The following is a 25178-nucleotide window of genomic DNA, read 5'->3' on the forward strand; positions in this document are numbered from 1 at the left end:
ATGCATCATGTTGCCCTGAAGACGCAGGACACCACTTTTCTCGTCTCAAACCTTAATGCACTCTGCATCCACCTTCACACAGCTGTTATGCTTGAGCATTTGTGTCTGCTCACCAGCAGAGAGTGCCATTGAGCAGCAACACTTCAAAGCACTCAGCACTCCCTTTCAGGCAAAACAAGTTGGCTATCAGTCAGACAGCGCTCTCGCCTGCTCCCTCACACACAGGGCGGCCGCTACTTGCCGGTCACCTCGCTTCCCTTCCGTGGTCTCGTGCTCTTCTCGGCTTCTTTCTTCGTTACTGTGGCTTCCCGTCCTGCTGTTGCTCGCTCGATGCTGCTCCGCAATGTCGATTGGATACAATGCATTGAAGGAGTGGGCCAATCCTCAAATAGGTTTTCTCTGATGGTCGTGGAGCAGCTTGGAGACGAGTGCGAAAAGGCGACTGAGAAGCAAACGAGGCTCAACTGCAAGAAGCTACTGGGGAATTAGCTCAAATGGTAGAGCGCTTGCTTCGCATGTGCGAGGTAGCGGGATCGATGCCCGCATTCTCCACTCTGCTTTTGGCTCAGGGCAATTCTCCAGAAAGAAACGTGATCTCACGTGTCACTCACTGAGTTCACGGCAGATGGGCCAAAGCCCAGCAAACCATTTTCTGCCATGTCAGAAGCAAGACTTCTTGATTTTTGCAAAGATGGATATATGAGGTGAGAGAAGCCAAAAGAATTTGTACAGTACATTCAAAAGCAGTTCAGTATGTTTAGCTGCGGTCAGCAATCCCATACATTACATTTGGGTGCTGACGGCAGTTCCGTTCTATACATTTATTTGCTTTTCAGATCAAGTACAATACGGGATACCTTGTAGTACATTCAACAAAATTACATTACATGTGTCACTATACAGTACACGGAATGGGTGACGGTACGTTTACATTTTTTTCTTTTCAACGTGCATTACGAAACAGACCTTACATTGTACATGGCACTACATAGGTGTTTGCAGATCATGGTGCTCCATGTACACGAAAAAGAAGTTGCAAGTACAGCCCGAGGGGAGTTGTGTACTGATTCCTGCCCCCGGGTTTACCGTGGCAGAAGGCCTTTAAACTGTGGCCCTTCCCCACCGTGCCTTTGCGGCGACTGTACCAATTTTAAGTGCGTCCCTCAGCACGTAATCCTGGATCTTGGATTGCGCCAGTCTGCAACACGCAGACGTGGGCAGCAACACTTCAAAGCACTCAGCACTCCCTTTCAGGCAAAACAAGTTGGCTATCAGTCAGACAGCGCTCTCGCCTGCTCCCTCACACACAGGGCGGCCGCTACTTGCCGGTCACCTCGCTTCCCTTTCGCGGTCTCGTGCTCTTCTCGGCTTCTTTCTTCGTTACTGTGGCTTCGCGTCCTGCTGTTGCTCGCTCGCTGCTGCTCCGCAATGTCGATTGGATACAAGGAGTGGGCTAGTCCTCAAATAGGTTTTCTCTGATGGTCGTGGAGCAGCTTGGAGACGAGTGCGAAAAGGCGACTGAGAAGCAAACGAGGGCAACCTGCAAGAAGCTGCTGGGGAATTAGCTCAAATGGTAGAGCGCTTGCTTAGCATGTGAGAGGTAGCGGGATCGATGCCCGCATTCTCCACTCTGCTTTTGGCTCAGGGCAATTCTCCAGAAAGAAACGTGGTCTCACGTGTCACTGAGTTCACGCCAGATGGGTCAAAGCACAGCAAACTTTTTTCTGCCATGTCATAAGCAAGACTTCTTGATTTTTGCAAAGGTGGATATATGAAGTGAAAGAAGCTAAAAGAACGACTTTTTAGCATTGATTCCTTTTCTGAGCATTTAACTCAGGACCTTCGATTGAGCAGACTGATACATACGCTGCCTGCTGCACGAAGAAGGCACTTGCCATGCAAGCCGCCAGGCAGCACGACCAAGTAGGGCAGCTTGCAAGGTCGTTAAATTCATAATGCACAGCTTGCAAAAAATGTGCGAGCCTGATAAGAAGTCAAAGCTACACTCTTGTGATTGTTAGTCACACGCGTTTTCCAGGCTGTAAAGAGTAGCTGGCGGTTCACAGTCTCACAGCGCTGCAGCATGGGCTGGTACTGAAGACGCACAGGCCACTCCATGAGGCCAGATGCGTCAACATGCGCTGGGAAAACAATCATCACACAGAAGCATCTTTGCAGCTTTCCTTTGATAGCTCAGTTGGTAGAGCAGAGGACTGTAGTAGCAATATGCAGCAAGATTATCCTTAGGTTGCTGGTTCAATTCCGGCTCGAAGGAGCTGGTGTTCTTTTGGATTAAGCAGCAATTCACTCAAACCAGCTCTCTTCACTTTATGATGCATCATGTTGCCCTGAAGACGCAGGACACCACTTTTCTCGTCTCAAACCTTAATGCACTCTGCATCCACCTTCACACAGCTGTTATGCTTGAGCATTTGTGTCTGCTCACCAGCAGAGAGTGCCATTGAGCAGCAACACTTCAAAGCACTCAGCACTCCCTTTCAGGCAAAACAAGTTGGCTATCAGTCAGACAGCGCTCTCGCCTGCTCCCTCACACACAGGGCGGCCGCTACTTGCCGGTCACCTCGCTTCCCTTCCGTGGTCTCGTGCTCTTCTCGGCTTCTTTCTTCGTTACTGTGGCTTCCCGTCCTGCTGTTGCTCGCTCGATGCTGCTCCGCAATGTCGATTGGATACAATGCATTGAAGGAGTGGGCCAATCCTCAAATAGGTTTTCTCTGATGGTCGTGGAGCAGCTTGGAGACGAGTGCGAAAAGGCGACTGAGAAGCAAACGAGGCTCAACTGCAAGAAGCTACTGGGGAATTAGCTCAAATGGTAGAGCGCTTGCTTCGCATGTGCGAGGTAGCGGGATCGATGCCCGCATTCTCCACTCTGCTTTTGGCTCAGGGCAATTCTCCAGAAAGAAACGTGATCTCACGTGTCACTCACTGAGTTCACGGCAGATGGGCCAAAGCCCAGCAAACCATTTTCTGCCATGTCAGAAGCAAGACTTCTTGATTTTTGCAAAGATGGATATATGAGGTGAGAGAAGCCAAAAGAATTTGTACAGTACATTCAAAAGCAGTTCAGTATGTTTAGCTGCGGTCAGCAATCCCATACATTACATTTGGGTGCTGACGGCAGTTCCGTTCTATACATTTATTTGCTTTTCAGATCAAGTACAATACGGGATACCTTGTAGTACATTCAACAAAATTACATTACATGTGTCACTATACAGTACACGGAATGGGTGACGGTACGTTTACATTTTTTTCTTTTCAACGTGCATTACGAAACAGACCTTACATTGTACATGGCACTACATAGGTGTTTGCAGATCATGGTGCTCCATGTACACGAAAAAGAAGTTGCAAGTACAGCCCGAGGGGAGTTGTGTACTGATTCCTGCCCCCGGGTTTACCGTGGCAGAAGGCCTTTAAACTGTGGCCCTTCCCCACCGTGCCTTTGCGGCGACTGTACCAATTTTAAGTGCGTCCCTCAGCACGTAATCCTGGATCTTGGATTGCGCCAGTCTGCAACACGCAGACGTGGGCAGCAACACTTCAAAGCACTCAGCACTCCCTTTCAGGCAAAACAAGTTGGCTATCAGTCAGACAGCGCTCTCGCCTGCTCCCTCACACACAGGGCGGCCGCTACTTGCCGGTCACCTCGCTTCCCTTTCGCGGTCTCGTGCTCTTCTCGGCTTCTTTCTTCGTTACTGTGGCTTCGCGTCCTGCTGTTGCTCGCTCGCTGCTGCTCCGCAATGTCGATTGGATACAAGGAGTGGGCTAGTCCTCAAATAGGTTTTCTCTGATGGTCGTGGAGCAGCTTGGAGACGAGTGCGAAAAGGCGACTGAGAAGCAAACGAGGGCAACCTGCCAGAAGCTGCTGGGGAATTAGCTCAAATGGTAGAGCGCTCGCTTAGCATGTGAGAGGTAGCGGGATCGATGCCCGCATTCTCCACTCTGCTTTTGGCTCAGGGCAATTCTCCAGAAAGAAACGTGGTCTCACGTGTCACTGAGTTCACGCCAGATGGGTCAAAGCACAGCAAACTTTTTTCTGCCATGTCATAAGCAAGACTTCTTGATTTTTGCAAAGGTGGATATATGAAGTGAAAGAAGCTAAAAGAACGACTTTTTAGCATTGATTCCTTTTCTGAGCATTTAACTCAGGACCTTCGATTGAGCAGACTGATACATACGCTGCCTGCTGCACGAAGAAGGCACTTGCCATGCAAGCCGCCAGGCAGCACGACCAAGTAGGGCAGCTTGCAAGGTCTTTAAATTCATAATGCACAGCTTGCAAAAAATCTGCGAGCCTGATAAGAAGTCAAAGCTACACTCTTGTGATTGTTAGTCACACGCGTTTTCCAGGCTGTAAAGAGTAGCTGGCGGTTCACAGTCTCACAGCGCTGCAGCATGGGCTGGTACTGAAGACGCACAGGCCACTCCATGAGGCCAGATGCGTCAACATGCGCTGGGAAAACAATCATCACACAGAAGCATCTTTGCAGCTTTCCTTTGATAGCTCAGTTGGTAGAGCAGAGGACTGTAGTAGCAATATGCAGCAAGATTATCCTTAGGTTGCTGGTTCAATTCTGGCTCGAAGGAGCTGGTGTTCTTTTGGATTAAGCAGCAATTCACTCAAACCAGCTCTCTTCACTTTATGATGCATCATGTTGCCCTGAAGACGCAGGACACCACTTTTCTCGTCTCAAACCTTAATGCACTCTGCATCCACCTTCACACAGCTGTTATGCTTGAGCATTTGTGTCTGCTCACCAGCAGAGAGTGCCATTGAGCAGCAACACTTCAAAGCACTCAGCACTCCCTTTCAGGCAAAACAAGTTGGCTATCAGTCAGACAGCGCTCTCGCCTGCTCCCTCACACACAGGGCGGCCGCTACTTGCCGGTCACCTCGCTTCCCTTCCGTGGTCTCGTGCTCTTCTCGGCTTCTTTCTTCGTTACTGTGGCTTCCCGTCCTGCTGTTGCTCGCTCGATGCTGCTCCGCAATGTCGATTGGATACAATGCATTGAAGGAGTGGGCCAATCCTCAAATAGGTTTTCTCTGATGGTCGTGGAGCAGCTTGGAGACGAGTGCGAAAAGGCGACTGAGAAGCAAACGAGGCTCAACTGCAAGAATCTACTGGGGAATTAGCTCAAATGGTAGAGCGCTTGCTTCGCATGTGAGAGGTAGCGGGATCGATGCCCGCATTCTCCACTCTGCTTTTGGCTCAGGGCAATTCTCCAGAAAGAAACGTGATCTCACGTGTCACTCACTGAGTTCACGGCAGATGGGCCAAAGCCCAGCAAACCATTTTCTGCCATGTCAGAAGCAAGACTTCTTGATTTTTGCAAAGATGGATATATGAGGTGAGAGAAGCCAAAAGAATTTGTACAGTACATTCAAAAGCAGTTCAGTATGTTTAGCTGCGGTCAGCAATCCCATACATTACATTTGGGTGCTGACGGCAGTTCCGTTCTATACATTTATTTGCTTTTCAGATCAAGTACAATACGGGATACCTTGTAGTACATTCAACAAAATTACATTACATGTGTCACTATACAGTACACGGAATGGGTGACGGTACGTTTACATTTTTTTCTTTTCAACGTGCATTACGAAACAGACCTTACATTGTACATGGCACTACATAGGTGTTTGCAGATCATGGTGCTCCATGTACACGAAAAAGAAGTTGCAAGTACAGCCCGAGGGGAGTTGTGTACTGATTCCTGCCCCCGGGTTTACCGTGGCAGAAGGCCTTTAAACTGTGGCCCTTCCCCACCGTGCCTTTGCGGCGACTGTACCAATTTTAAGTGCGTCCCTCAGCACGTAATCCTGGATCTTGGATTGCGCCAGTCTGCAACACGCAGACGTGGGCAGCAACACTTCAAAGCACTCAGCACTCCCTTTCAGGCAAAACAAGTTGGCTATCAGTCAGACAGCGCTCTCGCCTGCTCCCTCACACACAGGGCGGCCGCTACTTGCCGGTCACCTCGCTTCCCTTCCGTGGTCTCGTGCTCTTCTCGGCTTCTTTCTTCGTTACTGTGGCTTCCCGTCCTGCTGTTGCTCGCTCGATGCTGCTCCGCAATGTCGATTGGATACAATGCATTGAAGGAGTGGGCCAATCCTCAAATAGGTTTTCTCTGATGGTCGTGGAGCAGCTTGGAGACGAGTGCGAAAAGGCGACTGAGAAGCAAACGAGGCTCAACTGCAAGAAGCTACTGGGGAATTAGCTCAAATGGTAGAGCGCTTGCTTCGCATGTGAGAGGTAGCGGGATCGATGCCCGCATTCTCCACTCTGCTTTTGGCTCAGGGCAATTCTCCAGAAAGAAACGTGATCTCACGTGTCACTCACTGAGTTCACGGCAGATGGGCCAAAGCCCAGCAAACCATTTTCTGCCATGTCAGAAGCAAGACTTCTTGATTTTTGCAAAGATGGATATATGAGGTGAGAGAAGCCAAAAGAATTTGTACAGTACATTCAAAAGCAGTTCAGTATGTTTAGCTGCGGTCAGCAATCCCATACATTACATTTGGGTGCTGACGGCAGTTCCGTTCTATACATTTATTTGCTTTTCAGATCAAGTACAATACGGGATACCTTGTAGTACATTCAACAAAATTACATTACATGTGTCACTATACAGTACACGGAATGGGTGACGGTACGTTTACATTTTTTTCTTTTCAACGTGCATTACGAAACAGACCTTACATTGTACATGGCACTACATAGGTGTTTGCAGATCATGGTGCTCCATGTACACGAAAAAGAAGTTGCAAGTACAGCCCGAGGGGAGTTGTGTACTGATTCCTGCCCCCGGGTTTACCGTGGCAGAAGGCCTTTAAACTGTGGCCCTTCCCCACCGTGCCTTTGCGGCGACTGTACCAATTTTAAGTGCGTCCCTCAGCACGTAATCCTGGATCTTGGATTGCGCCAGTCTGCAACACGCAGACGTGGGCAGCAACACTTCAAAGCACTCAGCACTCCCTTTCAGGCAAAACAAGTTGGCTATCAGTCAGACAGCGCTCTCGCCTGCTCCCTCACACACAGGGCGGCCGCTACTTGCCGGTCACCTCGCTTCCCTTTCGCGGTCTCGTGCTCTTCTCGGCTTCTTTCTTCGTTACTGTGGCTTCGCGTCCTGCTGTTGCTCGCTCGCTGCTGCTCCGCAATATCGATTGGATACAAGGAGTGGGCTAGTCCTCAAATAGGTTTTCTCTGATGGTCGTGGAGCAGCTTGGAGACGAGTGCGAAAAGGCGACTGAGAAGCAAACGAGGGCAACCTGCAAGAAGCTGCTGGGGAATTAGCTCAAATGGTAGAGCGCTCGCTTAGCATGTGAGAGGTAGCGGGATCGATGCCCGCATTCTCCACTCTGCTTTTGGCTCAGGGCAATTCTCCAGAAAGAAACGTGGTCTCACGTGTCACTGAGTTCACGCCAGATGGGTCAAAGCACAGCAAACTTTTTTCTGCCATGTCATAAGCAAGACTTCTTGATTTTTGCAAAGGTGGATATATGAAGTGAAAGAAGCTAAAAGAACGACTTTTTAGCATTGATTCCTTTTCTGAGCATTTAACTCAGGACCTTCGATTGAGCAGACTGATACATACGCTGCCTGCTGCACGAAGAAGGCACTTGCCATGCAAGCCGCCAGGCAGCACGACCAAGTAGGGCAGCTTGCAAGGTCTTTAAATTCATAATGCACAGCTTGCAAAAAATGTGCGAGCCTGATAAGAAGTCAAAGCTACACTCTTGTGATTGTTAGTCACACGCGTTTTCCAGGCTGTAAAGAGTAGCTGGCGGTTCACAGTCTCACAGCGCTGCAGCATGGGCTGGTACTGAAGACGCACAGGCCACTCCATGAGGCCAGATGCGTCAACATGCGCTGGGAAAACAATCATCACACAGAAGCATCTTTGCAGCTTTCCTTTGATAGCTCAGTTGGTAGAGCAGAGGACTGTAGTAGCAATATGCAGCAAGATTATCCTTAGGTTGCTGGTTCAATTCCGGCTCGAAGGAGCTGGTGTTCTTTTGGATTAAGCAGCAATTCACTCAAACCAGCTCTCTTCACTTTATGATGCATCATGTTGCCCTGAAGACGCAGGACACCACTTTTCTCGTCTCAAACCTTAATGCACTCTGCATCCACCTTCACACAGCTGTTATGCTTGAGCATTTGTGTCTGCTCACCAGCAGAGAGTGCCATTGAGCAGCAACACTTCAAAGCACTCAGCACTCCCTTTCAGGCAAAACAAGTTGGCTATCAGTCAGACAGCGCTCTCGCCTGCTCCCTCACACACAGGGCGGCCGCTACTTGCCGGTCACCTCGCTTCCCTTCCGTGGTCTCGTGCTCTTCTCGGCTTCTTTCTTCGTTACTGTGGCTTCCCGTCCTGCTGTTGCTCGCTCGATGCTGCTCCGCAATGTCGATTGGATACAATGCATTGAAGGAGTGGGCCAATCCTCAAATAGGTTTTCTCTGATGGTCGTGGAGCAGCTTGGAGACGAGTGCGAAAAGGCGACTGAGAAGCAAACGAGGCTCAACTGCAAGAAGCTACTGGGGAATTAGCTCAAATGGTAGAGCGCTTGCTTCGCATGTGAGAGGTAGCGGGATCGATGCCCGCATTCTCCACTCTGCTTTTGGCTCAGGGCAATTCTCCAGAAAGAAACGTGATCTCACGTGTCACTCACTGAGTTCACGGCAGATGGGCCAAAGCCCAGCAAACCATTTTCTGCCATGTCAGAAGCAAGACTTCTTGATTTTTGCAAAGATGGATATATGAGGTGAGAGAAGCCAAAAGAATTTGTACAGTACATTCAAAAGCAGTTCAGTATGTTTAGCTGCGGTCAGCAATCCCATACATTACATTTGGGTGCTGACGGCAGTTCCGTTCTATACATTTATTTGCTTTTCAGATCAAGTACAATACGGGATACCTTGTAGTACATTCAACAAAATTACATTACATGTGTCACTATACAGTACACGGAATGGGTGACGGTACGTTTACATTTTTTTCTTTTCAACGTGCATTACGAAACAGACCTTACATTGTACATGGCACTACATAGGTGTTTGCAGATCATGGTGCTCCATGTACACGAAAAAGAAGTTGCAAGTACAGCCCGAGGGGAGTTGTGTACTGATTCCTGCCCCCGGGTTTACCGTGGCAGAAGGCCTTTAAACTGTGGCCCTTCCCCACCGTGCCTTTGCGGCGACTGTACCAATTTTAAGTGCGTCCCTCAGCACGTAATCCTGGATCTTGGATTGCGCCAGTCTGCAACACGCAGACGTGGGCAGCAACACTTCAAAGCACTCAGCACTCCCTTTCAGGCAAAACAAGTTGGCTATCAGTCAGACAGCGCTCTCGCCTGCTCCCTCACACACAGGGCGGCCGCTACTTGCCGGTCACCTCGCTTCCCTTTCGCGGTCTCGTGCTCTTCTCGGCTTCTTTCTTCGTTACTGTGGCTTCGCGTCCTGCTGTTGCTCGCTCGCTGCTGCTCCGCAATGTCGATTGGATACAAGGAGTGGGCTAGTCCTCAAATAGGTTTTCTCTGATGGTCGTGGAGCAGCTTGGAGACGAGTGCGAAAAGGCGACTGAGAAGCAAACGAGGGCAACCTGCAAGAAGCTGCTGGGGAATTAGCTCAAATGGTAGAGCGCTCGCTTAGCATGTGAGAGGTAGCGGGATCGATGCCCGCATTCTCCACTCTGCTTTTGGCTCAGGGCAATTCTCCAGAAAGAAACGTGGTCTCACGTGTCACTGAGTTCACGCCAGATGGGTCAAAGCACAGCAAACTTTTTTCTGCCATGTCATAAGCAAGACTTCTTGATTTTTGCAAAGGTGGATATATGAAGTGAAAGAAGCTAAAAGAACGACTTTTTAGCATTGATTCCTTTTCTGAGCATTTAACTCAGGACCTTCGATTGAGCAGACTGATACATACGCTGCCTGCTGCACGAAGAAGGCACTTGCCATGCAAGCCGCCAGGCAGCACGACCAAGTAGGGCAGCTTGCAAGGTCTTTAAATTCATAATGCACAGCTTGCAAAAAATCTGCGAGCCTGATAAGAAGTCAAAGCTACACTCTTGTGATTGTTAGTCACACGCGTTTTCCAGGCTGTAAAGAGTAGCTGGCGGTTCACAGTCTCACAGCGCTGCAGCATGGGCTGGTACTGAAGACGCACAGGCCACTCCATGAGGCCAGATGCGTCAACATGCGCTGGGAAAACAATCATCACACAGAAGCATCTTTGCAGCTTTCCTTTGATAGCTCAGTTGGTAGAGCAGAGGACTGTAGTAGCAATATGCAGCAAGATTATCCTTAGGTTGCTGGTTCAATTCCGGCTCGAAGGAGCTGGTGTTCTTTTGGATTAAGCATCAATTCACTCAAACCAGCTCTCTTCACTTTATGATGCATCATGTTGCCCTGAAGACGCAGGACACCACTTTTCTCGTCTCAAACCTTAATGCACTCTGCATCCACCTTCACACAGCTGTTATGCTTGAGCATTTGTGTCTGCTCACCAGCAGAGAGTGCCATTGAGCAGCAACACTTCAAAGCACTCAGCACTCCCTTTCAGGCAAAACAAGTTGGCTATCAGTCAGACAGCGCTCTCGCCTGCTCCCTCACACACAGGGCGGCCGCTACTTGCCGGTCACCTCGCTTCCCTTCCGTGGTCTCGTGCTCTTCTCGGCTTCTTTCTTCGTTACTGTGGCTTCCCGTCCTGCTGTTGCTCGCTCGCTGCTGCTCCGCAATGTCGATTGGATACAATGCATTGAAGGAGTGGGCCAATCCTCAAATAGGTTTTCTCTGATGGTCGTGGAGCAGCTTGGAGACGAGTGCGAAAAGGCGACTGAGAAGCAAACGAGGGCAACCTGCAAGAAGCTGCTGGGGAATTAGCTCAAATGGTAGAGCGCTCGCTTAGCATGTGAGAGGTAGCGGGATCGATGCCCGCATTCTCCACTCTGCTTTTGGCTCAGGGCAATTCTCCAGAAAGAAACGTGGTCTCACGTGTCACTGAGTTCACGCCAGATGGGTCAAAGCACAGCAAACTTTTTTCTGCCATGTCATAAGCAAGACTTCTTGATTTTTGCAAAGGTGGATATATGAAGTGAAAGAAGCTAAAAGAACGACTTTTTAGCATTGATTCCTTTTCTGAGCATTTAACTCAGGACCTTCGATTGAGCAGACTGATACATACGCTGCCTGCTGCACGAAGAAGGCACTTGCCATGCAAGCCGCCAGGCAGCACGACCAAGTAGGGCAGCTTGCAAGGTCTTTAAATTCATAATGCACAGCTTGCAAAAAATCTGCGAGCCTGATAAGAAGTCAAAGCTACACTCTTGTGATTGTTAGTCACACGCGTTTTCCAGGCTGTAAAGAGTAGCTGGCGGTTCACAGTCTCACAGCGCTGCAGCATGGGCTGGTACTGAAGACGCACAGGCCACTCCATGAGGCCAGATGCGTCAACATGCGCTGGGAAAACAATCATCACACAGAAGCATCTTTGCAGCTTTCCTTTGATAGCTCAGTTGGTAGAGCAGAGGACTGTAGTAGCAATATGCAGCAAGATTATCCTTAGGTTGCTGGTTCAATTCCGGCTCGAAGGAGCTGGTGTTCTTTTGGATTAAGCATCAATTCACTCAAACCAGCTCTCTTCACTTTATGATGCATCATGTTGCCCTGAAGACGCAGGACACCACTTTTCTCGTCTCAAACCTTAATGCACTCTGCATCCACCTTCACACAGCTGTTATGCTTGAGCATTTGTGTCTGCTCACCAGCAGAGAGTGCCATTGAGCAGCAACACTTCAAAGCACTCAGCACTCCCTTTCAGGCAAAACAAGTTGGCTATCAGTCAGACAGCGCTCTCGCCTGCTCCCTCACACACAGGGCGGCCGCTACTTGCCGGTCACCTCGCTTCCCTTCCGTGGTCTCGTGCTCTTCTCGGCTTCTTTCTTCGTTACTGTGGCTTCCCGTCCTGCTGTTGCTCGCTCGCTGCTGCTCCGCAATGTCGATTGGATACAATGCATTGAAGGAGTGGGCCAATCCTCAAATAGGTTTTCTCTGATGGTCGTGGAGCAGCTTGGAGACGAGTGCGAAAAGGCGACTGAGAAGCAAACGAGGGCAACCTGCAAGAAGCTGCTGGGGAATTAGCTCAAATGGTAGAGCGCTCGCTTAGCATGTGAGAGGTAGCGCGATCGATGCCCGCATTCTCCACTCTGCTTTTGGCTCAGGGCAATTCTCCAGAAAGAAACGTGGTCTCACGTGTCACTGAGTTCACGCCAGATGGGTCAAAGCACAGCAAACTTTTTTCTGCCATGTCATAAGCAAGACTTCTTGATTTTTGCAAAGGTGGATATATGAAGTGAAAGAAGCTAAAAGAACGACTTTTTAGCATTGATTCCTTTTCTGAGCATTTAACTCAGGACCTTCGATTGAGCAGACTGATACATACGCTGCCTGCTGCACGAAGAAGGCACTTGCCATGCAAGCCGCCAGGCAGCACGACCAAGTAGGGCAGCTTGCAAGGTCTTTAAATTCATAATGCACAGCTTGCAAAAAATCTGCGAGCCTGATAAGAAGTCAAAGCTACACTCTTGTGATTGTTAGTCACACGCGTTTTCCAGGCTGTAAAGAGTAGCTGGCGGTTCACAGTCTCACAGCGCTGCAGCATGGGCTGGTACTGAAGACGCACAGGCCACTCCATGAGGCCAGATGCGTCAACATGCGCTGGGAAAACAATCATCACACAGAAGCATCTTTGCAGCTTTCCTTTGATAGCTCAGTTGGTAGAGCAGAGGACTGTAGTAGCAATATGCAGCAAGATTATCCTTAGGTTGCTGGTTCAATTCCGGCTCGAAGGAGCTGGTGTTCTTTTGGATTAAGCAGCAATTCACTCAAACCAGCTCTCTTCACTTTATGATGCATCATGTTGCCCTGAAGACGCAGGACACCACTTTTCTCGTCTCAAACCTTAATGCACTCTGCATCCACCTTCACACAGCTGTTATGCTTGAGCATTTGTGTCTGCTCACCAGCAGAGAGTGCCATTGAGCAGCAACACTTCAAAGCACTCAGCACTCCCTTTCAGGCAAAACAAGTTGGCTATCAGTCAGACAGCGCTCTCGCCTGCTCCCTCACACACAGGGCGGCCGCTACTTGCCGGTCACCTCGCTTCCCTTCCGTGGTCTCGTGCTCTTCTCGGCTTCTTTCTTCGTTACTGTGGCTTCCCGTCCTGCTGATGCTCGCTCGATGCTGCTCCGCAATGTCGATTGGATACAATGCATTGAAGGAGTGGGCCAATCCTCAAATAGGTTTTCTCTGATGGTCGTGGAGCAGCTTGGAGACGAGTGCGAAAAGGCGACTGAGAAGCAAACGAGGCTCAACTGCAAGAAGCTACTGGGGAATTAGCTCAAATGGTAGAGCGCTTGCTTCGCATGTGAGAGGTAGCGGGATCGATGCCCGCATTCTCCACTCTGCTTTTGGCTCAGGGCAATTCTCCAGAAAGAAACGTGATCTCACGTGTCACTCACTGAGTTCACGGCAGATGGGCCAAAGCCCAGCAAACCATTTTCTGCCATGTCAGAAGCAAGACTTCTTGATTTTTGCAAAGATGGATATATGAGGTGAGAGAAGCCAAAAGAATTTGTACAGTACATTCAAAAGCAGTTCAGTATGTTTAGCTGCGGTCAGCAATCCCATACATTACATTTGGGTGCTGACGGCAGTTCCGTTCTATACATTTATTTGCTTTTCAGATCAAGTACAATACGGGATACCTTGTAGTACATTCAACAAAATTACATTACATGTGTCACTATACAGTACATGGAATGGGTGACGGTACGTTTACATTTTTTTCTTTTCAACGTGCATTACAAAACAGACCTTACATTGTACATGGCACTACATAGGTGTTTGCAGATCATGGTGCTCCATGTACACGAAAAAGAAGTTGCAAGTACAGCCCGAGGGGAGTTGTGTACTGATTCCTGCCCCCGGGTTTACCGTGGCAGAAGGCCTTTAAACTGTGGCCCTTCCCCACCGTGCCTTTGCGGCGACTGTACCAATTTTAAGTGCGTCCCTCAGCACGTAATCCTGGATCTTGGATTGCGCCAGTCTGCAACACGCAGACGTGGGCAGCAACACTTCAAAGCACTCAGCACTCCCTTTCAGGCAAAACAAGTTGGCTATCAGTCAGACAGCGCTCTCGCCTGCTCCCTCACACACAGGGCGGCCGCTACTTGCCGGTCACCTCGCTTCCCTTTCGCGGTCTCGTGCTCTTCTCGGCTTCTTTCTTCGTTACTGTGGCTTCGCGTCCTGCTGTTGCTCGCTCGCTGCTGCTCCGCAATGTCGATTGGATACAAGGAGTGGGCTAGTCCTCAAATAGGTTTTCTCTGATGGTCGTGGAGCAGCTTGGAGACGAGTGCGAAAAGGCGACTGAGAAGCAAACGAGGGCAACCTGCAAGAAGCTGCTGGGGAATTAGCTCAAATGGTAGAGCGCTCGCTTAGCATGTGAGAGGTAGCGGGATCGATGCCCGCATTCTCCACTCTGCTTTTGGCTCAGGGCAATTCTCCAGAAAGAAACGTGGTCTCACGTGTCACTGAGTTCACGCCAGATGGGTCAAAGCACAGCAAACTTTTTTCTGCCATGTCATAAGCAAGACTTCTTGATTTTTGCAAAGGTGGATATATGAAGTGAAAGAAGCTAAAAGAACGACTTTTTAGCATTGATTCCTTTTCTGAGCATTTAACTCAGGACCTTCGATTGAGCAGACTGATACATACGCTGCCTGCTGCACGAAGAAGGCACTTGCCATGCAAGCCGCCAGGCAGCACGACCAAGTAGGGCAGCTTGCAAGGTCTTTAAATTCATAATGCACAGCTTGCAAAAAATCTGCGAGCCTGATAAGAAGTCAAAGCTACACTCTTGTGATTGTTAGTCACACGCGTTTTCCAGGCTGTAAAGAGTAGCTGGCGGTTCACAGTCTCACAGCGCTGCAGCATGGGCTGGTACTGAAGACGCACAGGCCACTCCATGAGGCCAGATGCGTCAACATGCGCTGGGAAAACAATCATCACACAGAAGCATCTTTGCAGCTTTCCTTTGATAGCTCAGTTGGTAGAGCAGAGGACTGTAGTAGCAATATGCAGCAAGATTATCCTTAGGTTGCTGGTTCAATTCCGGCTCGAAGGAGCTGGTGTTCTTTTGGATTAAGCATCAATTCACTCAAACCAGCTCTCTTCACTTTATGATGCATCATGTTGCCCTGAAGACGCAGGACACCACTTTTCTCGTCTCAAACCTTAATGCACTCTGCATCCACCTTCACACAGCTGTTATGCTTGAGCATTTGTGTCTGCTCACCAGCAGAGAGTGCCATTGAGCAGCAACACTTCAAAGCACTCAGCACTCCCTTTCAGGCAAAACAAGTTGGCTATCAGTCAGACAGCGCTCTCGCCTGCTCCCTCACACACAGGGCGGCCGCTACTTGCCGGTCACCTCGCTTCCCTTCCGTGGTCTCGTGCTCTTCTCGGCTTCTTTCTTCGTTACTGTGGCTTCCCGTCCTGCTGTTGCTCGCTCGCTGCTGCTCCGCAATGTCGATTGGATACAATGCATTGAAGGAGTGGGCCAATCCTCAAATAGGTTTTCTCTGATGGTCGTGGAGCAGCTTGGAGACGAGTGCGAAAAGGCGACTGAGAAGCAAACGAGGGCAACCTGCAAGAAGCTGCTGGGGAATTAGCTCAAATGGTAGAGCGCTCGCTTAGCATGTGAGAGGTAGCGGGATCGATGCCCGCATTCTCCACTCTGCTTTTGGCTCAGGGCAATTCTCCAGAAAGAAACGTGGTCTCACGTGTCACTGAGTTCACGCCAGATGGGTCAAAGCACAGCAAACTTTTTTCTGCCATGTCATAAGCAAGACTTCTTGATTTTTGCAAAGGTGGATATATGAAGTGAAAGAAGCTAAAAGAACGACTTTTTAGCATTGATTCCTTTTCTGAGCATTTAACTCAGGACCTTCGATTGAGCAGACTGATACGCTGCCTGCTGCACGAAGAAGGCACTTGCCATGCAAGCCGCCAGGCAGCACGACCAAGTAGGGCAGCTTGCAAGGTCTTTAAATTCATAATGCACAGCTTGCAAAAAATCTGCGAGCCTGATAAGAAGTCAAAGCTACACTCTTGTGATTGTTAGTCACACGCGTTTTCCAGGCTGTAAAGAGTAGCTGGCGGTTCACAGTCTCACAGCGCTGCAGCATGGGCTGGTACTGAAGACGCACAGGCCACTCCATGAGGCCAGATGCGTCAACATGCGCTGGGAAAACAATCATCACACAGAAGCATCTTTGCAGCTTTCCTTTGATAGCTCAGTTGGTAGAGCAGAGGACTGTAGTAGCAATATGCAGCAAGATTATCCTTAGGTTGCTGGTTCAATTCCGGCTCGAAGGAGCTGGTGTTCTTTTGGATTAAGCAGCAATTCACTCAAACCAGCTCTCTTCACTTTATGATGCATCATGTTGCCCTGAAGACGCAGGACACCACTTTTCTCGTCTCAAACCTTAATGCACTCTGCATCCACCTTCACACAGCTGTTATGCTTGAGCATTTGTGTCTGCTCACCAGCAGAGAGTGCCATTGAGCAGCAACACTTCAAAGCACTCAGCACTCCCTTTCAGGCAAAACAAGTTGGCTATCAGTCAGACAGCGCTCTCGCCTGCTCCCTCACACACAGGGCGGCCGCTACTTGCCGGTCACCTCGCTTCCCTTCCGTGGTCTCGTGCTCTTCTCGGCTTCTTTCTTCGTTACTGTGGCTTCCCGTCCTGCTGTTGCTCGCTCGATGCTGCTCCGCAATGTCGATTGGATACAATGCATTGAAGGAGTGGGCCAATCCTCAAATAGGTTTTCTCTGATGGTCGTGGAGCAGCTCGGAGACGAGTGCGAAAAGGCGACTGAGAAGCAAACGAGGCTCAACTGCAAGAAGCTACTGGGGAATTAGCTCAAATGGTAGAGCGCTTGCTTCGCATGTGAGAGGTAGCGGGATCGATGCCCGCATTCTCCACTCTGCTTTTGGCTCAGGGCAATTCTCCAGAAAGAAACGTGATCTCACGTGTCACTCACTGAGTTCACGGCAGATGGGCCAAAGCCCAGCAAACCATTTTCTGCCATGTCAGAAGCAAGACTTCTTGATTTTTGCAAAGATGGATATATGAGGTGAGAGAAGCCAAAAGAATTTGTACAGTACATTCAAAAGCAGTTCAGTATGTTTAGCTGCGGTCAGCAATCCCATACATTACATTTGGGTGCTGACGGCAGTTCCGTTCTATACATTTATTTGCTTTTCAGATCAAGTACAATACGGGATACCTTGTAGTACATTCAACAAAATTACATTACATGTGTCACTATACAGTACATGGAATGGGTGACGGTACGTTTACATTTTTTTCTTTTCAACGTGCATTACGAAACAGACCTTACATTGTACATGGCACTACATAGGTGTTTGCAGATCATGGTGCTCCATGTACACGAAAAAGAAGTTGCAAGTACAGCCCGAGGGGAGTTGTGTACTGATTCCTGCCCCCGGGTTTACCGTGGCAGAAGGCCTTTAAACTGTGGCCCTTCCCCACCGTGCCTTTGCGGCGACTGTACCAATTTTAAGTGCGTCCCTCAGCACGTAATCCTGGATCTTGGATTGCGCCAGTCTGCAACACGCAGACGTGGGCAGCAACACTTCAAAGCACTCAGCACTCCCTTTCAGGCAAAACAAGTTGGCTATCAGTCAGACAGCGCTCTCGCCTGCTCCCTCACACACAGGGCGGCCGCTACTTGCCGGTCACCTCGCTTCCCTTTCGCGGTCTCGTGCTCTTCTCGGCTTCTTTCTTCGTTACTGTGGCTTCGCGTCCTGCTGTTGCTCGCTCGCTGCTGCTCCGCAATGTCGATTGGATACAAGGAGTGGGCTAGTCCTCAAATAGGTTTTCTCTGATGGTCGTGGAGCAGCTTGGAGACGAGTGCGAAAAGGCGACTGAGAAGCAAACGAGGGCAACCTGCAAGAAGCTGCTGGGGAATTAGCTCAAATGGTAGAGCGCTCGCTTAGCATGTGAGAGGTAGCGGGATCGATGCCCGCATTCTCCACTCTGCTTTTGGCTCAGGGCAATTCTCCAGAAAGAAACGTGGTCTCACGTGTCACTGAGTTCACGCCAGATGGGTCAAAGCACAGCAAACTTTTTTCTGCCATGTCATAAGCAAGACTTCTTGATTTTTGCAAAGGTGGATATATGAAGTGAAAGAAGCTAAAAGAACGACTTTTTAGCATTGATTCCTTTTCTGAGCATTTAACTCAGGACCTTCGATTGAGCAGACTGATACATACGCTGCCTGCTGCACGAAGAAGGCACTTGCCATGCAAGCCGCCAGGCAGCACGACCAAGTAGGGCAGCTTGCAAGGTCTTTAAATTCATAATGCACAGCTTGCAAAAAATCTGCGAGCCTGATAAGAAGTCAAAGCTACACTCTTGTGATTGTTAGTCACACGCGTTTTCCAGGCTGTAAAGAGTAGCTGGCGGTTCACAGTCTCACAGCGCTGCAGCATGGGCTGGTACTGAAGACGCACAGGCCACTCCATGAGGCCAGATGCGTCAACATGCGCTGGGAAAACAATCATCACACAGAAGCATCTTTGCAGCTTTCCTTTGATAGCTCAGTTGGTAGAGCAGAGGACTGTAGTAGCAATATGCAGCAAGATTATCCTTAGGTTGCTGGTTCAATTCCGGCTCGAAGGAGCTGGTGTTCTTTTGGATTAAGCATCAATTCACTCAAACCAGCTCTCTTCACTTTATGATGCATCATGTTGCCCTGAAGACGCAGGACACCACTTTTCTCGTCTCAAACCTTAATGCACTCTGCATCCACCTTCACACAGCTGTTATGCTTGAGCATTTGTGTCTGCTCACCAGCAGAGAGTGCCATTGAGCAGCAACACTTCAAAGCACTCAGCACTCCCTTTCAGGCAAAACAAGTTGGCTATCAGTCAGACAGCGCTCTCGCCTGCTCCCTCACACACAGGGCGGCCGCTACTTGCCGGTCACCTCGCTTCCCTTCCGTGGTCTCGTGCTCTTCTCGGCTTCTTTCTTCGTTACTGTGGCTTCCCGTCCTGCTGTTGCTCGCTCGCTGCTGCTCCGCAATGTCGATTGGATACAATGCATTGAAGGAGTGGGCCAATCCTCAAATAGGTTTTCTCTGATGGTCGTGGAGCAGCTTGGAGACGAGTGCGAAAAGGCGACTGAGAAGCAAACGAGGGCAACCTGCAAGAAGCTGCTGGGGAATTAGCTCAAATGGTAGAGCGCTCGCTTAGCATGTGAGAGGTAGCGGGATCGATGCCCGCATTCTCCACTCTGCTTTTGGCTCAGGGCAATTCTCCAGAAAGAAACGTGGTCTCACGTGTCACTGAGTTCACGCCAGATGGGTCAAAGCACAGCAAACTTTTTTCTGCCATGTCATAAGCAAGACTTCTTGATTTTTGCAAAGGTGGATATATGAAGTGAAAGAAGCTAAAAGAACGACTTTTTAGCATTGATTCCTTTTCTGAGCATTTAACTCAGGACCTTCGATTGAGCAGACTGATACATACGCTGCCTGCTGCACGAAGAAGGCACTTGCCATGCAAGCCGCCAGGCAGCACGACCAAGTAGGGCAGCTTGCAAGGTCTTTAAATTCATAATGCACAGCTTGCAAAAAATCTGCGAGCCTGATAAGAAGTCAAAGCTACACTCTTGTGATTGTTAGTCACACGCGTTTTCCAGGCTGTAAAGAGTAGCTGGCGGTTCACAGTCTCACAGCGCTGCAGCATGGGCTGGTACTGAAGACGCACAGGCCACTCCATGAGGCCAGATGCGTCAACATGCGCTGGGAAAACAATCATCACACAGAAGCATCTTTGCAGCTTTCCTTTGATAGCTCAGTTGGTAGAGCAGAGGACTGTAGTAGCAATATGCAGCAAGATTATCCTTAGGTTGCTGGTTCAATTCCGGCTCGAAGGAGCTGGTGTTCTTTTGGATTAAGCAGCAATTCACTCAAACCAGCTCTCTTCACTTTATGATGCATCATGTTGCCCTGAAGACGCAGGACACCACTTTTCTCGTCTCAAACCTTAATGCACTCTGCATCCACCTTCACACAGCTGTTATGCTTGAGCATTTGTGTCTGCTCACCAGCAGAGAGTGCCATTGAGCAGCAACACTTCAAAGCACTCAGCACTCCCTTTCAGGCAAAACAAGTTGGCTATCAGTCAGACAGCGCTCTCGCCTGCTCCCTCACACACAGGGCGGCCGCTACTTGCCGGTCACCTCGCTTCCCTTCCGTGGTCTCGTGCTCTTCTCGGCTTCTTTCTTCGTTACTGTGGCTTCCCGTCCTGCTGTTGCTCGCTCGATGCTGCTCCGCAATGTCGATTGGATACAATGCATTGAAGGAGTGGGCCAATCCTCAAATAGGTTTTCTCTGATGGTCGTGGAGCAGCTTGGAGACGAGTGCGAAAAGGCGACTGAGAAGCAAACGAGGCTCAACTGCAAGAAGCTACTGGGGAATTAGCTCAAATGGTAGAGCGCTCGCTTAGCATGTGAGAGGTAGCGGGATCGATGCCCGCATTCTCCACTCTGCTTTTGGCTCAGGGCAATTCTCCAGAAAGAAACGTGATCTCACGTGTCACTCACTGAGTTCACGGCAGATGGGCCAAAGCCCAGCAAACCATTTTCTGCCATGTCAGAAGCAAGACTTCTTGATTTTTGCAAAGATGGATATATGAGGTGAGAGAAGCCAAAAGAATTTGTACAGTACATTCAAAAGCAGTTCAGTATGTTTAGCTGCGGTCAGCAATCCCATACATTACATTTGGGTGCTGACGGCAGTTCCGTTCTATACATTTCCTTGCTTTTCAGATCAAGTACAATACGGGATACCTTGTAGTACATTCAACAAAATTACATTACATGTGTCACTATACAGTACACGGAATGGGTGACGGTACGTTTACATTTTTTTCTTTTCAACGTGCATTACGAAACAGACCTTACATTGTACATGGCACTACATAGGTGTTTGCAGATCATGGTGCTCCATGTACACGAAAAAGAAGTTGCAAGTACAGCCCGAGGGGAGTTGTGTACTGATTCCTGCCCCCGGGTTTACCGTGGCAGAAGGCCTTTAAACTGTGGCCCTTCCCCACCGTGCCTTTGCGGCGACTGTACCAATTTTAAGTGCGTCCCTCAGCACGTAATCCTGGATCTTGGATTGCGCCAGTCTGCAACACGCAGACGTGGGCAGCAACACTTCAAAGCACTCAGCACTCCCTTTCAGGCAAAACAAGTTGGCTATCAGTCAGACAGCGCTCTCGCCTGCTCCCTCACACACAGGGCGGCCGCTACTTGCCGGTCACCTCGCTTCCCTTTCGCGGTCTCGTGCTCTTCTCGGCTTCTTTCTTCGTTACTGTGGCTTCGCGTCCTGCTGTTGCTCGCTCGCTGCTGCTCCGCAATGTCGATTGGATACAAGGAGTGGGCTAGTCCTCAAATAGGTTTTCTCTGATGGTCGTGGAGCAGCTTGGAGACGAGTGCGAAAAGGCGACTGAGAAGCAAACGAGGGCAACCTGCAAGAAGCTGCTGGGGAATTAGCTCAAATGGTAGAGCGCTCGCTTAGCATGTGAGAGGTAGCGGGATCGATGCCCGCATTCTCCACTCTGCTTTTGGCTCAGGGCAATTCTCCAGAAAGAAACGTGGTCTCACGTGTCACTGAGTTCACGCCAGATGGGTCAAAGCACAGCAAACTTTTTTCTGCCATGTCATAAGCAAGACTTCTTGATTTTTGCAAAGGTGGATATATGAAGTGAAAGAAGCTAAAAGAACGACTTTTTAGCATTGATTCCTTTTCTGAGCATTTAACTCAGGACCTTCGATTGAGCAGACTGATACATACGCTGCCTGCTGCACGAAGAAGGCACTTGCCATGCAAGCCGCCAGGCAGCACGACCAAGTAGGGCAGCTTGCAAGGTCTTTAAATTCATAATGCACAGCTTGCAAAAAATCTGCGAGCCTGATAAGAAGTCAAAGCTACACTCTTGTGATTGTTAGTCACACGCGTTTTCCAGGCTGTAAAGAGTAGCTGGCGGTTCACAGTCTCACAGCGCTGCAGCATGGGCTGGTACTGAAGACGCACAGGCCACTCCATGAGGCCAGATGCGTCAACATGCGCTGGGAAAACAATCATCACACAGAAGCATCTTTGCAGCTTTCCTTTGATAGCTCAGTTGGTAGAGCAGAGGACTGTAGTAGCAATATGCAGCAAGATTATCCTTAGGTTGCTGGTTCAATTCCGGCTCGAAGGAGCTGGTGTTCTTTTGGATTAAGCAGCAATTCACTCAAACCAGCTCTCTTCACTTTATGATGCATCATGTTGCCCTGAAGACGCAGGACACCACTTTTCTCGTCTCAAACCTTAATGCACTCTGCATCCACCTTCACACAGCTGTTATGCTTGAGCATTTGTGTCTGCTCACCAGCAGAGAGTGCCATTGAGCAGCAACACTTCAAAGCACTCAGCACTCCCTTTCAGGCAAAACAAGTTGGCTATCAGTCAGACAGCGCTCTCGCCTGCTCCCTCACACACAGGGCGGCCGCTACTTGCCGGTCACCTCGCTTCCCTTCCGTGGTCTCGTGCTCTTCTCGGCTTCTTTCTTCGTTACTGTGGCTTCCCGTCCTGCTGTTGCTCGCTCGATGCTGCTCCGCAATGTCGATTGGATACAATGCATTGAAGGAGTGGGCCAATCCTCAAATAGGTTTTCTCTGATGGTCGTGGAGCAGCTCGGAGACGAGTGCGAAAAGGCGACTGAGAAGCAAACGAGGCTCAACTGCAAGAAGCTACTGGGGAATTAGCTCAAATGGTAGAGCGCTTGCTTCGCATGTGAGAGGTAGCGGGATCGATGCCCGCATTCTCCACTCTGCTTTTGGCTCAGGGCAATTCTCCAGAAAGAAACGTGATCTCACGTGTCACTCACTGAGTTCACGGCAGATGGGCCAAAGCCCAGCAAACCATTTTCTGCCATGTCAGAAGCAAGACTTCTTGATTTTTGCAAAGATGGATATATGAGGTGAGAGAAGCCAAAAGAATTTGTACAGTACATTCAAAAGCAGTTCAGTATGTTTAGCTGCGGTCAGCAATCCCATACATTACATTTGGGTGCTGACGGCAGTTCCGTTCTATACATTTATTTGCTTTTCAGATCAAGTACAATACGGGATACCTTGTAGTACATTCAACAAAATTACATTACATGTGTCACTATACAGTACATGGAATGGGTGACGGTACGTTTACATTTTTTTCTTTTCAACGTGCATTACGAAACAGACCTTACATTGTACATGGCACTACATAGGTGTTTGCAGATCATGGTGCTCCATGTACACGAAAAAGAAGTTGCAAGTACAGCCCGAGGGGAGTTGTGTACTGATTCCTGCCCCCGGGTTTACCGTGGCAGAAGGCCTTTAAACTGTGGCCCTTCCCCACCGTGCCTTTGCGGCGACTGTACCAATTTTAAGTGCGTCCCTCAGCACGTAATCCTGGATCTTGGATTGCGCCAGTCTGCAACACGCAGACGTGGGCAGCAACACTTCAAAGCACTCAGCACTCCCTTTCAGGCAAAACAAGTTGGCTATCAGTCAGACAGCGCTCTCGCCTGCTCCCTCACACACAGGGCGGCCGCTACTTGCCGGTCACCTCGCTTCCCTTTCGCGGTCTCGTGCTCTTCTCGGCTTCTTTCTTCGTTACTGTGGCTTCGCGTCCTGCTGTTGCTCGCTCGCTGCTGCTCCGCAATGTCGATTGGATACAAGGAGTGGGCTAGTCCTCAAATAGGTTTTCTCTGATGGTCGTGGAGCAGCTTGGAGACGAGTGCGAAAAGGCGACTGAGAAGCAAACGAGGGCAACCTGCAAGAAGCTGCTGGGGAATTAGCTCAAATGGTAGAGCGCTCGCTTAGCATGTGAGAGGTAGCGGGATCGATGCCCGCATTCTCCACTCTGCTTTTGGCTCAGGGCAATTCTCCAGAAAGAAACGTGGTCTCACGTGTCACTGAGTTCACGCCAGATGGGTCAAAGCACAGCAAACTTTTTTCTGCCATGTCATAAGCAAGACTTCTTGATTTTTGCAAAGGTGGATATATGAAGTGAAAGAAGCTAAAAGAACGACTTTTTAGCATTGATTCCTTTTCTGAGCATTTAACTCAGGACCTTCGATTGAGCAGACTGATACATACGCTGCCTGCTGCACGAAGAAGGCACTTGCCATGCAAGCCGCCAGGCAGCACGACCAAGTAGGGCAGCTTGCAAGGTCTTTAAATTCATAATGCACAGCTTGCAAAAAATCTGCGAGCCTGATAAGAAGTCAAAGCTACACTCTTGTGATTGTTAGTCACACGCGTTTTCCAGGCTGTAAAGAGTAGCTGGCGGTTCACAGTCTCACAGCGCTGCAGCATGGGCTGGTACTGAAGACGCACAGGCCACTCCATGAGGCCAGATGCGTCAACATGCGCTGGGAAAACAATCATCACACAGAAGCATCTTTGCAGCTTTCCTTTGATAGCTCAGTTGGTAGAGCAGAGGACTGTAGTAGCAATATGCAGCAAGATTATCCTTAGGTTGCTGGTTCAATTCCGGCTCGAAGGAGCTGGTGTTCTTTTGGATTAAGCATCAATTCACTCAAACCAGCTCTCTTCACTTTATGATGCATCATGTTGCCCTGAAGACGCAGGACACCACTTTTCTCGTCTCAAACCTTAATGCACTCTGCATCCACCTTCACACAGCTGTTATGCTTGAGCATTTGTGTCTGCTCACCAGCAGAGAGTGCCATTGAGCAGCAACACTTCAAAGCACTCAGCACTCCCTTTCAGGCAAAACAAGTTGGCTATCAGTCAGACAGCGCTCTCGCCTGCTCCCTCACACACAGGGCGGCCGCTACTTGCCGGTCACCTCGCTTCCCTTCCGTGGTCTCGTGCTCTTCTCGGCTTCTTTCTTCGTTACTGTGGCTTCCCGTCCTGCTGTTGCTCGCTCGCTGCTGCTCCGCAATGTCGATTGGATACAATGCATTGAAGGAGTGGGCCAATCCTCAAATAGGTTTTCTCTGATG

The 25178-nt window shown here is 49.5% G+C and overlaps 12 non-coding genes across 12 annotated transcripts; all 12 read left to right on the forward strand.

Moving 5' to 3' along the window:
* The first annotated feature begins 2182 nt into the window (after positions 1–2182).
* trnay-gua (transfer RNA tyrosine (anticodon GUA)) lies at positions 2183–2275 on the forward strand. Its single transcript has 2 exons — positions 2183–2219; positions 2240–2275. It is a non-coding gene; the product is annotated as a tRNA-Tyr (tRNA).
* Positions 2276–4515: 2240 nt separating this feature from the next.
* On the forward strand, positions 4516–4608 carry trnay-gua (transfer RNA tyrosine (anticodon GUA)). The gene is made up of 2 exons: positions 4516–4552; positions 4573–4608. It is a non-coding gene; the product is annotated as a tRNA-Tyr (tRNA).
* Positions 4609–7933: 3325 nt separating this feature from the next.
* trnay-gua (transfer RNA tyrosine (anticodon GUA)) lies at positions 7934–8026 on the forward strand. Its single transcript has 2 exons — positions 7934–7970; positions 7991–8026. It is a non-coding gene; the product is annotated as a tRNA-Tyr (tRNA).
* A 2240-nt stretch (positions 8027–10266) lies between these two features.
* On the forward strand, positions 10267–10359 carry trnay-gua (transfer RNA tyrosine (anticodon GUA)). Its single transcript has 2 exons — positions 10267–10303; positions 10324–10359. It is a non-coding gene; the product is annotated as a tRNA-Tyr (tRNA).
* Positions 10360–11523: 1164 nt separating this feature from the next.
* Positions 11524–11616, forward strand: trnay-gua (transfer RNA tyrosine (anticodon GUA)). Its single transcript has 2 exons — positions 11524–11560; positions 11581–11616. It is a non-coding gene; the product is annotated as a tRNA-Tyr (tRNA).
* Positions 11617–12780: 1164 nt separating this feature from the next.
* Positions 12781–12873, forward strand: trnay-gua (transfer RNA tyrosine (anticodon GUA)). The gene is made up of 2 exons: positions 12781–12817; positions 12838–12873. It is a non-coding gene; the product is annotated as a tRNA-Tyr (tRNA).
* Positions 12874–15113: 2240 nt separating this feature from the next.
* trnay-gua (transfer RNA tyrosine (anticodon GUA)) lies at positions 15114–15206 on the forward strand. The gene is made up of 2 exons: positions 15114–15150; positions 15171–15206. It is a non-coding gene; the product is annotated as a tRNA-Tyr (tRNA).
* A 1160-nt stretch (positions 15207–16366) lies between these two features.
* trnay-gua (transfer RNA tyrosine (anticodon GUA)) lies at positions 16367–16459 on the forward strand. The gene is made up of 2 exons: positions 16367–16403; positions 16424–16459. It is a non-coding gene; the product is annotated as a tRNA-Tyr (tRNA).
* A 2240-nt stretch (positions 16460–18699) lies between these two features.
* On the forward strand, positions 18700–18792 carry trnay-gua (transfer RNA tyrosine (anticodon GUA)). Its single transcript has 2 exons — positions 18700–18736; positions 18757–18792. It is a non-coding gene; the product is annotated as a tRNA-Tyr (tRNA).
* Positions 18793–19956: 1164 nt separating this feature from the next.
* Positions 19957–20049, forward strand: trnay-gua (transfer RNA tyrosine (anticodon GUA)). The gene is made up of 2 exons: positions 19957–19993; positions 20014–20049. It is a non-coding gene; the product is annotated as a tRNA-Tyr (tRNA).
* A 2240-nt stretch (positions 20050–22289) lies between these two features.
* Positions 22290–22382, forward strand: trnay-gua (transfer RNA tyrosine (anticodon GUA)). The gene is made up of 2 exons: positions 22290–22326; positions 22347–22382. It is a non-coding gene; the product is annotated as a tRNA-Tyr (tRNA).
* Positions 22383–24622: 2240 nt separating this feature from the next.
* Positions 24623–24715, forward strand: trnay-gua (transfer RNA tyrosine (anticodon GUA)). The gene is made up of 2 exons: positions 24623–24659; positions 24680–24715. It is a non-coding gene; the product is annotated as a tRNA-Tyr (tRNA).
* Positions 24716–25178: the final 463 nt, after the last annotated feature.

This window comes from Pristiophorus japonicus, unplaced genomic scaffold (assembly GCF_044704955.1).
Source record: "Pristiophorus japonicus isolate sPriJap1 unplaced genomic scaffold, sPriJap1.hap1 HAP1_SCAFFOLD_429, whole genome shotgun sequence".
NCBI lineage: Eukaryota > Metazoa > Chordata > Chondrichthyes > Pristiophoridae > Pristiophorus > Pristiophorus japonicus.